At 36.0% G+C, this 18,257-nt stretch overlaps 1 long non-coding RNA gene across 2 annotated transcripts; it reads left to right on the forward strand.

Annotated features, from left to right (window-relative positions):
- The first annotated feature begins 1,037 nt into the window (after positions 1-1,037).
- Positions 1,038-17,651, forward strand: LOC141547242 (uncharacterized). Of its 2 annotated transcripts, XR_012483549.1 has the most exons (6): positions 1,038-1,078; positions 2,171-2,332; positions 7,969-8,192; positions 9,188-9,331; positions 10,144-10,265; positions 17,246-17,651. It is a non-coding gene; the product is annotated as an uncharacterized LOC141547242 (long non-coding RNA). The 2 variants fall into 2 exon arrangements; XR_012483548.1 differs by lacking the exon at positions 7,969-8,192 and having other exon boundaries at positions 10,144-10,269.
- Positions 17,652-18,257: the final 606 nt, after the last annotated feature.

Consider the following 18,257-nt stretch of genomic DNA (forward strand, 5'->3'; position numbering starts at 1 on the left):
AAGCATCTCATTACTATAACTATACCCTAAAATTATTAAAAAGGGAAAGGATCTATGGTACAAAAAATCCACTTATAAGCACTATACAGCTACTTATATCTTTTTTCATAATGGCAAATGAAACAAAACTGAAAATCACCCCTACAATTGGGGATGGCTCAACAAATCAGTATATGAACATTTTGGAATATTATAGCACCAGAAGGAAAGAAATATAGGGATATTTAAACAAAATGATATGGAAGGTAGAAAAGAGAATCAGAGCCATAATACAAACACTTACTGGGAAAAAAATGAACAGCAACAGAAAAAAATAGCAGAAAAAAGAGATCAGGAGGGAGACCTAGATGTTTTTATAATAATTTTTTTAGTTATTAAACATTTAAAAAATAAACAAACCAAATTGAAGATGATTTAGAATATATTATTTTGTGTATAATGTTTTTAATTTTGTTTCTTTGAATGTTTTTATTGATGGTTATTAAATAAAAATTAAAAAGAAATTAGAACAGCCACCAGTTTCATCAATAATAATAAATAGTCTGAGTATTTAACATGAATATGGCCTTATATTAAGTATTCTCTGGGTTTTACAGAGTATGAAAGATATGAAATCTCTATTCTCAAAGAGTTTACAATAATAATAATAATAAACCAGATATGACTTATATCAATTAATCAAGTGATTATTGATTGCTAAAGCATTGTGCTAATTGCTTATACTCTCAAATTCCCACTCAGGAGGGCTTCTAATAGCTGGAGGGAGCTTAGATAATTAGGTCAAATAACTCCAAAATCCTGATATCCTGAGAAGACACCCCTTCCATCATCCCTCCCCCCTTCTCAAGCCTCATCCCCACTCCAAATAGCCCTAGAGTGTGCAGGTAGATCAGAGGTAATACACTTCAGCTGAGTTAAAAGGGAAAGTAGGAATTTTAAGAAGCACGAGTGAGGAGGGCATTCATTCCAGGCCTGGGGGATAGCCAATAGAAAAGTACTAAAGCCGTGATTAAGTATTATGGGTAAGGACTAGCAATGACAATTTGGCTGGACCAAAGTGTGTGTAAACAAGAGTAAGGTATGAGGCTGCAAAGGTAGATTAAGGATGGGTTCTGGGAGGTTTTCATAGCCAAAAGAGTTTATTTTTAGCCCTGAAGGTAATGGGTAACAGGAATTCAGTAAATGGGATAGACTTAAGCTAAACATTGTTGTGGTTGTTTATCCTTAGTTCTCAAAAAGGACCATGACGTTAGCCATGACATGCAAGTGAATTGGAATTAAGTGAGGGAGGGCTGTGCAAGATCACCTGCTTCACTTTCTTTTCTAGAACCATGGGGTCCAATGGCCAGATATAGATCAGGATGACAGGAGATATAATTCATCTAGATACAATGGGAGACCTTGGCCTTTGTAAACTAAGGTCTTTAAGGTCTCAGTTTGACTGAGACCATATCATTTAATGATTAAAGCAAGGGAGCAATTGAAGCAAAGAATTGTTACTTTCACCTAATACAAAAAAGAAAAAAATAATCCAAAAAAGATCCTCAGGGTTTCTGGCCAAAATGAATGTTATTTATATCCACTCTGAATCAATCAGGACCCAAGCAAAAATCAACTGGGGCTTGGTCTGGGACCTATTTTTGGCCAATCTAGGAGACTGGGAATGATTTAGGTTTGAGGGTTGGTCCTTAAGAAAAAAAATCTAGCCTAGTAAATCCCAAAATATCCTGGGAGGATTCAGAGATTTTAAATAAATTGGTGAGAAACAAAATGAATTCAGTTACATTCAATTGACAAACTATCTTATTGTCAGTAAAATTGAGCAGAGACATATGAGCCAGGAGGCTAAGTTGATAGAATTAGATACTTAGACACTGAATTTAATTTGACCTCAGATACTTGCTAGCTGTGTGATTTTGGCCAAGACAATTTCTGCATACCTCCTATGTGCTATGGGGACAGGACTGAAACTAGGACAATATATGTGCCTTGAAAACAGAAATATTTTTTATTATGTCTTTTTATCTCTAAAATCTAGCAAAGTTCCTGGAACACTATAGATGTTTGTGAATTGACTTATATTCAATTTACATGCATTTAGTTTGTGTGCATTGTCCTGTACTGGGCATCAGAAACATAACAATAAAATAATAATCTGGTTTTCTGCCAGGGAAATGTCTTGTATACACACAAACGTCTGTACTACATTTAAGAATGTGATAGAGGTCAAAGAGGAAAGAGAGACTGGGGAGAGAAGAAAGCTTGTACTATCCAAGGCACTGGGGATACGAATATAAAAGTCAGGTGGTTCTTGCCTTCAAGGAAACAACAGGTATGTAACTGAGGAGGTTGGGGTAACAATTTCTAGTTTGAAATAAATATGTAACAAATTCGCAAAATATGTAACCTCTTTGCCAAAAGGTAGATTTATTTAGGGGAAGAGGTTACAAACAAATGAAGAGGTAGATGCAGAAATTGTAAAAATAAGAGCTGTTAAAAGGGAAGGAAAGATAATAATAATAATTAACAATAACTAACATTTATATACTGCTTACTATGTGCCAGGCACTGTGCCAAGAGCTTTAGAATTATTATCTCATTCGATCCTCACAACACTCCTGTGAGGCAGGGGCTATTATTATCTCCATTTTACAGATGGGGAAACTGAAGCAAAGTTGTGACACAACTAGTGTAAATATCTGACTGAGGTCAAATTCAAACTCAGGTTCCAGGCCTAGCATTCTATGCACTGAGCTACCAGCTACCATAGAAAGGGGGAAATTTAATTTAAAAATTGAGCAGTGTATAAAAATAGCATAATGCATGGCACATAGTAAACACTATTTAAATTTAATTATTAATTATTTAATTATTTGATTATCTAAAATTATTAATTTTGTTGGTCCCAGATAGTGGCTTTCAAGATCAAAAGTCACTATTTAGCTTCCGGGGGCCTAACCATTTTGTGGTCACCAAGTAAGCCCTTAAATATTAATTTAAAATTTATATAAGTTGTTACAAGGGAGTGTAGAGATGAGTGAAACTGCACAACTAAGCAATCGTCACTAGGGGGGAAATCCTAAAATTAATGTCTTAAAATGGAAGCTTAGTAGCACCATCTTCCAAAGGGGAAAGTCAGCCATATATACAAACATTATTTTAACATTTACCAAACATCTCTTCTTTATTAATTGTTTCTTTTAGCCTACAAATGTTTGGAAAAGGCTGAATTAACCTTCTCTAATAATGATGATAATTATAATAATAATGATAATAAACAACTAAAATTTAAGTAGTGTTTATTATATGCCATGCATTATGCTATTTTATACACTGCTCCATTTCTTAATCCTTTTATATACAGGGAGGTCAAAGAAGCCTGGCCCTTGGAAAAGATACTAAACAAAGAGCAGAACGTTCTAATTGAAATGGGTATATATTTACAATAAAATAGAATAGAATAGGGGCAGCTAGTTGGTGCAATGGATGGATAAAGCACCAGCCCTGAAGTCAGGAGGACCCGAGTTCAAATGTGGCCTCAGACACACTTCTTAGCTCTGTGACCCTGGGGCAAGTCACTTACCCCCAATTGCCTCAGCAAATAATAATAAAATAAAATAGAATAAAATACTCAGATTACCATAAGAAATAGAAGAACTAAATGACCAAATCCCAGAGAGAAAAAAATCAGATGAACCATTAATGAATTCCCAAAGAAAAATTCCAGGACCAGGATTTATAAGAGAATTCTATAAAATATTTAGATAGCAATTAATTCCAATATTACATAAACTGTTTGGGAAAAAAAAAAAAAAAACAAAGTAAGAATCTTATGAAATTCCTTCTATGATATAAATGTGGTCTTGATACCAAAACAGGGAGAGTCAAAAAAGAGAAAGAATATGCTTAATGGGTAGTGATGAAAAAATTTTAAATAAAATATTAACAAGCAGACTACAGCATATCACAAAGCTTAAGCACTATTACAAGGATGAATTTATACCAGGAATTTAAGCTATTTCAATATAAGGAAAACTATTAATGTAATTGATTATATTAACAAGAACAACATCATATTATAGAACAAAATCATATGATCATATTAACAGATTCAGAAAAGGCCTTTGACAAGATACACCACCAATTTCTGGCTTTTTAAAAAATAACATTACAAAGTTTCAGAATAAATGTATCTTTCCTTAATATAAAAAATAGCATCTATCTAAAATCAAGAACCAACGTTATTTGTAATGGGAATAAAATGGATGCCTTTCCAGTAATTCAAGGGTAAAGCAAGAATGTCCTTTATTACATTACTATACTATAAAAACTAGAAATTCTAGCTAGAACATTTGGACAAGAAAAAGAAATTGAAAGATCTAAATGGATTCATGATTTAGACATAAAGAGTGATATTATAAGCAAATCAGAACATAGGACAGTTTAGCTCTCAGATCTGTGGAGAAGGAAGAAATTTGTGTCCAAAGAAGAACTGGAACTCATAATTGAACACCAGATAGATAATTTTGGTTATATTAAGTTTAAAAGTTTTTGTACAAACAAAACAAATGCAGAAAAGATCAAAAGGGAGGCAATAAATTGGGAAATCATTTTTACATTTAAGGGTTCTGATAAAGGCCTCATTTCTAAAATATGTATAGAATTGACTCAGATTTATAAGAATTCAAGCCATTCTCCAATTGATAAATGATCAAAGGATATGAACAGACAATTTTCAGATGAAGAAATTAAAACTATTTCTAATCATATGAGAAAGTGCTCTAAATCACTATTGATCAGAGAAATGTGAATTAAGACAACTCTGAGGAACCACTACATACCTCTCAGATTGGCTAAGATGACAAGAAAAGACAAGGACAAATGTTGGAGGGGATGTGGGAAAACTGGGACATTCATACATTATTGGTGGAGTTGTGAAAGAATCCAACCATTCTGGAGAGCAATTTGGAACTATACCCAAAAAGTTATCAAACTGTGCATACCCTTTGATCCAGCAGTATTTCTATAGGGCTTATATCCCAAAGAGAGCTTGAAGGAAGGAAAGAGACCCACCTGTGCAAAAATGTTTGTGGGAGCCCTTTTTTGTAGTAGCAAGAGACTGGAAACTAAATGGATGCCCATCAGTTGGAGAATGGCTGAATAAGTTATGGTATATGAATGGTATGGAATAGTATTGTTCTATAAGAAATGATCAGCAGGATGATTTCAGAGAGGCCTGGAGAGACTTATATGAATTGATGTTAAGTGAAATGAGCAGACCCAGGAGATCATTGTCCACAGCAACATCAATATTATACGATGATCAATTCTGATGAACATGACTCTTTCCAACAATGAGATGATTCAGGCCAGTTCCAATGATCTTGTGATGAAGAGAGCCATTTGCACCCAGTGAGAGGATAGTGGGAACTGAGTGCGAATCACAACATAACATTTTCACTCTTTTTGTTGCTGTTCACTTGCATTTTGTTTTACTCATTTACTTTCTTTTTTTCCTGATTTTTCTTGTTCAGCAAGAGAATTGTATAAATATGTTTATACATATTGGATTTAACATATATTTAACATGCTTAATATATATTGGATTACTTGCCATCTAAGGGAGAAGATAAGAGGAAGGAGAAGGAAATCTAAAACACAAGGCTATGTAAGGGTCAATATTGTCAAATTATCTGTGTATATGTTTTGAAAATAAAAAGCTTTATTTTAAAAAAAAGAAAGAAATTGAAGATATATGCATAAATAAAGAGTTCTTTTTTGCAGATGATATGATAGTTTACTTATACCCTAGAGAGTTATCAAAAATTCTTTGAAATGATGAACTTCGGAAAGATTGCAGGATATAAATCATTAGCATTATTGTAGATTACAACAAAATCCAGTAGTAATACCTAAAAAGAGAAAATATACTTAAAATAATTACAGGAAATTTAAAATAACTATTCTTTATACAAATAAGGATTTCTAAGTAATTAGAGAATAGTAATTGCTCATGAGTAGGTCAAAAAATTTAAAAAAGACAATATTGGGGGCAGCTAGGTGGCGCAGTGGACAGAGCACCAGCCTTGAATTCAGGAGGACCCAAGTTCAAATCTGATCTCAGACACTTAATACTTCCTAGCTGTGTGACCCTGGGCACTTAACCCCAGCTTCAGGGAAAAAAAAAAAAAAAAAAGACAATATTAATCAAATTTATTTATTCAGTGTCATACCAACTAAACTTCGAAAGGATTAATCTGTAGAGTTAGAAAAATAATTCCTCCAGAGGAACAAAAGGTCAAGAATCTGAGGAAGAATAATGAAAAAAGTGGGGAAGGAAGGTGGTTGACTTAGTTCTCCAACTTAGTTCTAGTCAAACCATACTGTGAAGTAATAATTATCAAAACAATTTTATATTGGTGAAGATTGATCAGTGGAACTGGTTAATCAGTTGGGTATACAATACACAGAAGCAAACAAGTACAAGTTGCCTGTCTTTGCTAAACCCCCAATTCTCAACAATTAGGATGAAAATTCACTATATGACAAAAACTAGGTATGGACCATGATATAACATGATAAGTTCCAATAAGGTAAATAACTCATACTAACTTAGAGAAACAAAGAATTAATTATGGACCCAACAAGTGATAGAAATGAACACAGAAAGTAAAAAGTGATCACTTTTACTAAATAAAATCAATGAGTTTTTGCAAAAACAAAACAAAACAACTAATGCAGCAAAAAATTAGAAGAGGAGCAGATAAATGGAAAAGTATATTTATGGCAAATTTCTTTGATCATTTGTCTCAAAAAGTTAAAACTGCATTAAGACTTTTGGGGATACTCTGTGTAGAGAACTGATTCAAATTTATAAGAATAAAATCCATTTCCCCAATTAATAAGCTGTCAAGAGGTATAAATAGCTTTCAAAGGAAGAAATTCAAGCCATATGAAAAAATTCATTAAATCACTAATAGAGAAACACAGCTTAAACAAACTTGAAGTTTCATCTCTCAGTACCCTCCCCCCCAGATTGACAAAGTTGATCCAAAAAATGACAAATTCTGGTAGGGCTATGGGAAAACATGAATGCATTCTTGGTAGATTTGTGAACTAATCCAGTCATTTTGGGAAGCAATTTGAAACTATGCCCAAAAATCTATTAAACTATGTACCTCTGAGCTGGCAATATTTCTAGCAATGACCTAGTAATACTTCTATTGATGGCTACAGAGAGATCAAAGAAAGAAAGAAAAAAAAAAAGGCTCTTATATGCAAAAATATTTATAATAGCTCTTTTTGCATTGACAAAAAAACTTAAAATTGAGGGAGATCTGCCCATCAATTGAGGAATAACTAAACAATTTATGGTATATAAGTATAAAAAAATACTGGTCTGCTTTAAAATTTGAAAGAGATGAAAATCCTGGGAAGATGTATATGAATTACAGTAGAATGAAGGAGGCAAAACCAGAAGAAAAATTTATATATTAGCAATGTGGTAAACAAAAATAACTTTGATCTTGGCTACTTTGATCATCATAATGATCAATCCTGATTCCACTGGATTAATGATGTAATGCTACCCCTTGTGGGGATAGGAGAAGAGATGGAATCATAGGGTAGAATGAGACTTTTTTTTTTTTTTTTTTTTTTTGACATGGCCACTTCATGAATTTGTTTTGCTTGATTATACATGTTTGTAACAGGGTGTGTATGTGTGTCTGTATATATACTTGCTTATTTGCTTGCTTTCTCAAAGTAGGGATGGAGATAGGAGGAAAAGAAGGTGGATATTTGTGGATTAAAAAAATTTTAATTTAATTTTAAAAAAGAAAACATCAAAAATACGTTAATGGTATTGCTAGAAGTTATATTTAATAAAAGCAAGAATTTAGGTGTCATGATCCAAGTTATAACCCCGCTTACTTTACTTAATCCTTTTGTGTTCACCCTTCTTTGTAGAACTGGAGTTCAAGGGATTTGCAGGCAGCAGGTTAGTGAGAGGAGCCTTTTCCATCCAGCTTCACCAGTTCCTCAGTAGTGTCCCTGAAATGTTTTGTGGGGACAACAGACTGACCATAAAGAATTTGACAAGAATGAAAAAGAAATTTCCTAATTCCAGATCACCATAGGATAGCAGAAGGCAGCAGTTAGACCAGAGAGGCTGAGTACTTGAGGACCAAAAGGTAAGAGAGAAAACTCAGAGAATATCACACTAGAAACAAAGAGAAAAATGCCCAACAAAGCAGACATGGCATCCAATAGAGAATAGAAACGTGTTTTAAAGAGAGCAATATGATGTCATTACCAGCAGAAATCATCAGCTCTTTAGCATCAGAGAAATAAGGTGGCTTGGTCATACATATATTCTGATGATAATAATAGCTAGCATGTATGGATTACAAAATGCTTTACATCTATTATCTCGTTTGCTTCTCACATTGATCCTGTGAGGTGGGTGCTTTTATTATCTCCATTTTATAAATGAAGAAACTGAGGCAGAGAGAAATTAAGTGACTTGCCCAGGATTTCACAGCTAGAAAGTATCTGAGTCAGGATTTGAATTTAAATCTTCTTGTCTCCAAATGCTCTTTCCAGCAGGAAATATATATACACTTGCCCTTTCTGCATGCTTTTTGTCTCAAATATGCTCGAGTTTTCAAGAGTGCTTCACACTTATATATGAAATTTTATATTTCACAGTTGTAAGTTGTATTGAGACACTTGAATAAAAATAGGAAAATCAAAGCTGAGATTTCCCTAAACATCTAAGCCTTGACTCTTAATCCTTCTCCCCTTCCCTTTCTCCTCTTCTGTTCCATCCCTGTTGCCTCCTTTCTTTTCTTCTTTTTTCTCTCCTCGATCTCCCCTATCCCTCCTTTTGTTTCTTCTTTCTTGGTATGACTGGGGAGAGAAATGGAGACCAACTTCTGGCATTTTTAAAAATAAGTCTTACTTTCTAAGAAATCTAGTTAGTCTTCAAACTAGACTCTGTCCTAGAGGGAGAAGGGTGGATAGAAAATGAATAAAAGAAACTTGATTTAATCTTTTAATATATATTCAGAAAAATGTGTTTATAATTAGGCTTACTCAAACTAGATAGAACTGTAATTGTCATTGAACCTTCAAAGCTCAGTGTGCAGGTAGAATTTTTCTTTTATTTATTTTTATTTTTTTGCAGGTAGAATTTTTCATTCTGTGCCATCTTTAAGACCCAGCTTCAGGCCTTTGGCATTTCTGTGTCCTTTTTAAACTGTTCATCCTCCTGGGACCAGCAACACCCAACAACAGCCGCAGCAGCAGCATATATCCTAAACCTGACAAAGTATGTCACAGGGAAACGACCCATTGATAAAGGTCTCATGAAACAACTTTATTCCCACTTCTGTCTTCCAAGGAATGAACTCCTTTAGACATAAAAATCCAAGACAGCATGTTTTCTTTGTGATGGTATTATTGCCAGCTTCTATTTCCAATGTCATTCCCCACTACCACTCCAAGGTCTTTCTCTGCACTCCTGCTTTCTAAACAGCAGCCTCCTGTTTGAGATTGTTGCTGATTGTTATTTCTCCCCAGATAAATTACCTTACATTTATCTGTATTAAATCTCTTCTCATTTACCCCCATTATTCCTTTTCCCTTTCCCTTTCCCCCTCTCATCCGCCCCCGGGTTTGCTAGATTGTTTTGCAATTAGAAACAGTCTTTTTGCTTTTGTTCTTTAAAAATGGAGAGGAGGAGGGGGAGGAGCATACTATAACTCCCAATTCAGAGTCATCAGCAAATTTCATAGATGGGGCACTTGTGTTTCCCTGCAGCTCATTAGTGGGTATATTGAAAAACAAGGGTCTTAGCCAAGATGGATCCCCACAAGTGTTGCACTTCATCCTCCCCACTCCCCTTTGAGATTGAACCGTTAATAATTACTCACTACTTATGGTCTATTTACCAGCAGACATTGTGTTCTCGTATTGTGGGGGATAATAGATGTGGCCATGGATGCGGTTTTATTGGAAAGGGATTAACTTTCATATCCTACCCACTCGACAGTTGCTAGGATTTTTTTTCTCGTGGCTTGATTTCTTCCCTCCGTTGCTGTATTCACAAATGAGAAGCTGTTTGTGTTTTCCTTTCTCTAGCAACTGAAGAAAAGGCTACTGAATCTGCAATCAGATTAGAATCCCAGATCTGACATTTACCCTGCGTCCTAGACAAGTCCCATAATCCCTCTAAGCTTCATCTCCAGAATGGCTGGCAAGTAGTAGGTATTTAATAAATGTTTATTGATTGATCTATAAAATGGAACTAATAATGCTTATTCTATCTACATCAAAGGGTTGTGGAGAGGAAAGCACTCTAGGAGCATGAGTTCTTATATGTTTATGGGAACAATTGTGAGTGTCTGTTTTCATATGTTGGTGTAGAGTAAAATTGCATTGCTGTGTGTAGGGACTTATTTCACTGTGATGTGGATGGCAGTGCCAGCTAAGCCAGTAAATCCAAGTAAATCTATGTCGAGGAGCCCCAAGTTTGGTACAAGAAAAACAGAAAGCCTAACTTCTTTTCTATATGTCATAGGAATTTTTTCCCCATTTATTAGCCTAAGCCCTTAGAACAAATGTCTCGAGCCTCAGGGACTTCAGAGGACCTTAATCTACCAATCACAGAAGGAATCCAAGAAAAAGAAATGCAGACTAGTGGGTAGCTAGCACTTAGAGGCAGGATTCTTAGTTTCTGTTCTAGTCCATCTTTCGGTCCTGATTTGGTAACACATATGGAAACAATTTTATCAGTGAAACCTGCTCGATAATGGAGAAAAGTCATAACCTGATTTTATAAATTTCTTTGAGATATTGGGATGAAAAATGATCACCAAGGAAATCAACGGATTGGAATATATCTATTGAATTAGCCTTATAGGGCTGGTAATTGAGAACACGAAAGCCAAACAATTGGGATGTGCACAATCATAACCTTTCAACTTTATTTAGTTTTCTCACAGGGTTTTCTTTAGGCCTGAAAACCTCCATATTTGGTTATGTGTGTGTTTGTGTAAGAGAGAAAGAGACAGAGGCAGAGAGAGTGAGTGTCTTTTAGGACCCAAGCTGAAGATATCTGTATTCACTTTCCCATTCTGAGTAATGCCATCTCAGTGAATTCATCTGACAAAATCACGCAGGTGCTCGTCTTGTACAGGCAGAATTAAAGTCCTCAGCAAAGAATGAAAGAATGGAACTGAATTCCATACAAAAAAGTAAAATGCCTTAAAAGTGAGAAAGGGTTCGACAAGAGGTCAGAATGGACATGTGTGGTCAGATCGCTCTGGTTCCATTTTCTCAGGCAGCTTAGTAAAGGTAACTGATACTTTGAGGAGCTTAAGGGGGGTCCGAGTTAAGCCTGGAAATCTCTTGGAATCCTGTGTAGGGAAAGTAATGCCTCTGTTGAACACCAGGCAGGAAGTGCCTCAGATTCTTGTTGCTTTAAGCACCAAAGCTTGTATTTCCTCATGTCAGAGGGCTTTGACTTTCAGCCCTAATCATGGGGCTTTTCAATGCAGTGTTTCATGGAATCCTGGAACTGAGAGGTCATTCCGTCCAGTCCGTAACTAAAAAAGGAATCTGCTTTCTAATGTCTCAGACAAAGGACTGGCCAACTTCTGCTGGAACACCTGCATAAATGAGGACCTCATTGCCGGGTGAGATGGCACATTCCATGTTCGTGTAATAAATAGGAATTTTCCGTATATTTCATGATTTGGCTAACACAGATTTTCTCCTTCTCTATCTGGAGACAACATTCTCTGGGAAGCCTGTCTGATAAGAAATGTACTGTATGCGTCTACCTGCCATCTGGGGGAGGAGGTGGGGGGAGTAGGTGGGGGGAGGAGGGGAAAAGTTGGAACAAAAGCTTTTGCAATTGTCAATGCTGAAATTACCCATGCATATATCTGGTAAATAAAAAATTATAATAAAAAAAAGAAATATGCACCAAGAAAAATCAATATGGTAGTGATAGGGGAAGGGACTGCCAGGGACTTTGCCATAGTACCAGAAATGCGGGCAAAGGTTACCAGCTCCCCTCTACAGAACTGCTAAATATTTCTTTGAGACTTATCAAAACTTCAAGGTAATTTGCATTGCCCTGGCAACCGGGGTATAATAGGAATTGGCTCTAACCTATAAAAGAAGCTGTTCCTTCCTAGCATCAGAGGAGCTGAGGAGGATTTCAAATGGGGATTTCCCGAGGTGGAGCAAAAGGTCTTGACTCTCCCGAGAAGTCTTTCTATTTGCTGGTGGGGACAGGCTCTGGAGGTTGCTAATAAAAGAACTCAATGTATGTTGAGTAGCCCCTGAGCATATTGGCTAGGAAGGCTAGCAAAAGTGTGCTATCACTTTCTTTAAGTAGCAATAAATAGGTAATAAGTCCAGCAGGTGGCAGCAGTAGCTTGGTCACTTTTCAGTCCAGTGGACAGCAGCCAATGGCAGCTTTAATGTGTAAGAAGGTAAGGTGGAAGCTAGAAGGAAGCCCCAGGTGTAGGAGTTACTTAGAGCAGCTTCGTTGTCCCCCCATGGGAAAATCGGGCAATCTCACTTCTCTAAAAGAGCAATCGCTGCACATGTTTAACCTATATTGGATCAGTTGTTTGGGGGAGGAGGGAAGGAGAGAAGGGAGAGAAAAATTGGAATACGGGGTTTTGCAAAGGTGAATGTTGAAAACTATCTTTGCATGTATTTTTTAAATAAAAAGCTATTATAAAAAAAGGAAGGAAGGAGGGAAGGAGGGAAGGAGGGAAGGAGGGAAGGAGGGAAGGAGGGAAGGAGGGAAGGAGGGAAGGAAGGAAGGAAGGAAGGAAGGAAGGAAGGAAGGAAGGAAGGAAGGAAGGAAGGAAGGAAGGAAGGAAGGAAGGAAGGAAGGAAGGAAGAGCAATCAGAGCCCACCCTCTCTTCAGTCTTTTTAATTCAGGCTTGTTCCCTTCCCATCGTGGTCTTCCTTTTTACATAGAGGATAGCTTCCTTCTTCAAATGTAGTGCCCAAAGGTAATAATACTCCAGATGCCATCTGATTTTGGCTAACTATAGTTTGTGTGGAAAACCAGTAATCACAATTGTTGATGGGCTAACAATGTGGACCCCCGCCCCAGACCTGTTGGCCTAATAACTATGATGAAAGGAGAAATAAAATACAGCAAACTGCGCAAAGATGTGGTAAAGCAAATGGTTTCATTCATTGTTGAAACAATTATTTATGCTCTTGGATAAGAAATACCTACAATTTTGTCCAAATGAGCTTCTTAACTTATAAAGTATTTGGTCATCTCCCCTTGTGTCCTGCCCTCACACAAGGAATACTTTCTCTACGTGGCAAAAACCCCAGAAATCCTCTCCTTTCCCCCTTTGCTGTTTCCCTCTTTCTCTATCCATGCCCTCCCTGAGAAATACTTTATCTGTCCGAAATTGCTGCAAAATGCTATTCACTCAAGTAGACCTAAAAAATTATAAAAAAATAAATTTGTCTAGAAAGTTGAGCTGTTATCAGTGAACAGTCTTCTTTAACATTGTTGGCAGACTTCTTCAGAGTCTCATTCCTTTCAATTGAAAAAAAATTCTCCATAGTTCTATTCCTACATTTTAAAATAATAAAAGTATTTTGACCTCTACTTTATGCTAGTAATGTAAATTGAGTTTGTAGTTCACTAAAATTCCAGGTACTTTTCACAAACTGTTTTTTGCTCATGCCTTACCCATATTGTGCTTTTATATTTGATTTTTATTTAATCAAAGCAAAGGATTTTACATTTTTCCTTATTAAATTTCATCTTTTCTTAGGTTCAGGACATTGTTTAACTTGTTTTAGTATTTCAGATCTTATTCCTTTTATTCAGCCTGAGGCATCTAGGTAGCACAGTCAGGTGTCGGTCTGCATCAGGAAAATCTGAGTTCAGTTCCTGCCTCAGACACTTCTTGACTGTGTGACCTGACCCTGGGCAAGTAATTTAACAACTTTCATCCTAAGTTTTCTCATCTGCAAACTGGGGATAATAAATAATGTCTTCTTTAAAAAGTTATCATGAGGACCAAATATCATAGCGCCTATATCAATGCTAGTTATCATCCTAATCGTTAATATTTGATTATATAGTTATAATTATTATTGTTAGCATATTGTTTTTTCCTTATGCCATTTACCTGACTACAAATTTCCCTCTGACGATGCCATTCATGCCTTCATTTAAATTATTACTGATAAAAATGTTAGCTAGAATAAGACCTAGGAAGCTAGATTGCTCCACTGGAGCCCTCTAAGTGGACATTGCTTCCTAATCACATTGATTTAGGTTCTTCTAATTCTACTGTTGTCTAGCTCAGGGGTGTCTTGCTCCAACATTTTCAAGGTGCTGCTTAATCAGACTAAAATATACCTAGGAAATATTTAACAAAATAAATAAAAATATAATAGAATGTAGATAATGTTAATATGTGGTTTTCTAAGTCTGTCTGTAAGCCCACAGGGATCCCTATATATGATATGATTATTTCCATTCCTATTTGAGTTTGACATCACTGGATCTAGCCCATACCTCTCTATGTTATCACAAAGATACCTTGAGATACAATAAACAAATAGGAAGTATCATGGCTAGGGCATTCTTTAGGCTAAATAACCCTTCAGAAAGAAAAATGAATTCAAAACATAGTCTGGCTTGGACTACTTTCTTTTTCAAGTGCTATTCCCTTCCAATCCCTTAATACTTAATTCTGAAATTTTCCCAGGAATTTGCTATCACATTCATCAGCCTGCAGTTGACTTCAATTCAGAAACATTTTTGAAGCATCCTCTGGGTTCTAGAGCCTATTCATCCTTTCTTTGTTGTTTTGTTTTGCTGAGGCAAATGGGGTTAAGTGACTTGCCCAGGGTCACACAGCTAGAAAGTGTTAAGACTAGATTTGAACTCAGGTTGAAGTAGTTGAGACTAAATTTGAACTCAGGTCCTCCTGACTTCAGGGCCACTTAGCCATCATTTCCTTTTTGAAGACAAGGACATATGACTATTAATGTGTTTTGCTCCATGCAACATGAAGAAATAGCTGATTAATGGACCAGCTAATTTTCTATGCCAGGATAATGAATGATTCTAATCAGCTCATTGATCCACAGAATTCATATACCGGTAGAGTGAACTTGGGATCAGAAAGACCTTGCTTCAAATCCCTGCTCTGACCCTTACAGGCTTTGTGTCTCTGGGCAAATCTCTTTGTCTTTCTGATTCTCAAGATTCCTCATCTGTAAAATGAGGCAGTTGAAATGAGTTATCTAAGATCCCGTGGAGGTCCAAAGCAACGATCTTATAGTCCATTCTCCTCAGGAAATACATAAGTTAGAACGGAGACAAATAGTCATTTAGAGCACTTGTCTAGGGAAAAAAACAACACTATATTATTTGAATTCCAAGGAACTAGAAAGTTGGACTCAATAAGCATTTATTAAGCACCTTTTATGTACCAGCCATTGTAATACAAAGTGAAGGAAAAGACAGCTCTTGGCCCCAAGAAGCTTACAATCTAATGAAAAAAAAAGAAAAAAAAGATAATTGACATTTATGTAGAGCCTACTATGCCTAACACTGTGCTAAAAGCTTTACAAATATTATTACATTTGATTCTCACAATACCCCTAGAAGGAGTATATTATAATTACCCTCATTTTACAGATGATAGGCAAACGTGTTAAATGACTTGTCCAGAGTCACACAACTAATACATGTCTGAGGTCAGATACAAATTCATAGATAGGGAATACCAGTCTCCAGCTTTCTGAATCCTACCTATGCTTCAAATTCCTGTCCATATCTTCCCTTTTTCCCCCCCACAGTTTTCATTAAGGAACTTAGTCCCAAGTGAATTATTGCTTCAACTAACTTCTTATTGCATATTTTCATTTGATTCTAATCTTATGTTGCCTTGTAGTATCTATTTATCCATGTGGATTATCTTTCCTTTAAATTATTCCTTAAAATGTTTTTAATTAATAAGCATTTACTTTCTCTTTTTTATAAGAAAACAAAATTCTTATAACACATAGGACTAATCAAGCAAAACAAATTCTTAAAAATATGTGTAGTTCTGCATCGTAAATCCATCCCCTCTAAGATAGTACCTCATCATCACTATTCTGGAATCATGATTTTGCAATGCATTGATCCAAGTTCTTCAGTCTTTCGAAGTTATCTTTACATGATCAAATAATGAAAAACTATTTTTTAAAAACAAATTATCTGCAACATGTAAATGTCCATGAATGGCTTGACAGCTGACTTGTATATCTTTAATTGAATTAGAAAACATTAGGGCAGAGTAGATAGACAAAAGAAACCAAGGAGAATGCATTAAATTTTGGCTTTGGCACAGTGTGCTATACATCTTGTGATCTTGGGAACTTGTTTCATTCACCTCTTTAGGTCTCAGTTTTAACCTCTATAAAAAGAGAGGATTGTAGCAGATTGTTTTTAGGATCGGTTCTGTGCATTTTTCAACCTTGGAAAGGACCGAAGAGAGGAAGAGACAATGGGAAGAAGGTTTAGAAAATACGTTGTACATCATTAAAAATAACTAGCATTTAAAGCCTTTCAGTGTAAGACTCCAATCTAACTGACCTGTCCTCTTTTTCATATGATCTCCTTCGTGCATTCTATATTCCAGCCAAAAGACCAGACCAGTTGGTCTTCAAACTTAAAATGCATGTTCAGCCCTTCCTTGCCTGAAATACATTCCCATCTTATTTCTGCCTTTTAGACCTTTTTCCCCTTCAGGCCTGAATGAATGCATTAAAGAAGGGGTACAGAGATTCTCATATCTGCAACCAGATCTTTGATCTAAGTGTTTGCTCTCTCTCCTCAAACTTCCCTAGGGTGCTGACTCCTGTTATGCAGAACCTCTATTAGTCCCAATATTGTTTGTCTCTAATCTTTTTGCCAGATTATGATCTTTAGTGATTTGCCCAGAGAAGTAGCAGAGAGAGGATTTGAATTCAGGTCTCCTGACTCCAAGTCCATCAATCTCTAAAAAAAAGCGTCGGTTCAAGATACTCAATCCTCCTTGCTCTGTACTCAGCCATATGATTCTCTACCAGTTCATTACTCCAGAACCTAACTTCTCATTTGGGAAAGCAAACTCAGTTTTCACATTCATTGGTTCATCATCCCCATCCTGACTACTCCAGAAATAATCCTACTTTTGGCTTCAGTCTAGGAATATCCTCAAAAAGGGGGAAGAAATTGGATCGCTGTACACTTCATTGTTATATGAAGATATATTCTGATGGAAGTGGAAATCTTCAACATAAAGAAGATCCAACTCACTTCCAGCTGATCAATGATGGACAGAAACAACTACACCCAGAGAAGGAACACTGGGAAGTGAATATAAACTGTTAGCACTACTGTCTATCTACCCAGGTTACATATACCTTCGGAATCTAATACTTAATGTGCAACAAGAAAATGGTATTTACACACATATATTGTATCTAGGTTATATTGTAACACATGTAAAATGGATGGGATTGCCTGTCATCAAGGGGAGGGAGTAGAGGGAGGAAGGGGATAATTTGGAAAAATGAATACAAGGGATAATGTTATAAAAAAAATTACTCATGCATATATACTGTGAAAAAAATTATAAATAAATAAAATTTTTAAAAAAGGGGAAGAAATTAAAAACACTCAATATACAAATATAAATTGTATATGGTACAGATCCTTTATTACTATACACAAAAGAATCACAGCATACATAACAGAATGATTAGAAGAGAATTCAGTAACAAAGTATTGTTAGCCCAATGAATAGGGAGACCAGCATTCAAGCTTCACTAGGACATGAAACAGTTTGTGAGACTGATCATTAGCCATTTCAGATTAGACTTTTACTGAGCACAGTCTGATCTGACTTTAATCTCGCTACGGTTGTTTCTTTTTTATCTGATACCTTCTCTTCCTTTGACACGAATTCATTCTTTTTGCTACTTAGGAACTCTCTCTTGGCAGGAGGTGAACTGCTTGATGAAGGTGTTCTCTGTTATCATCAAGTCCTACCCAAGGGATACCCTTGCTGGTAGGAGATAGTGCTGTTGTGACCATCGTTCCCCAAGTATGAAAGAAAAGAACTCACAAAAGGGAAGCGAGCTTCACCTTAGCATCATTTTGCCCAAGAAGGATACCCACTTGTCCCTCTGGATAGTTTAACGCTATCCCTGC

The sequence above is a fragment of the Sminthopsis crassicaudata genome, chromosome 6, assembly GCF_048593235.1.
Source record: "Sminthopsis crassicaudata isolate SCR6 chromosome 6, ASM4859323v1, whole genome shotgun sequence".
NCBI classification, from domain to species: Eukaryota; Metazoa; Chordata; class Mammalia; order Dasyuromorphia; family Dasyuridae; genus Sminthopsis; species Sminthopsis crassicaudata.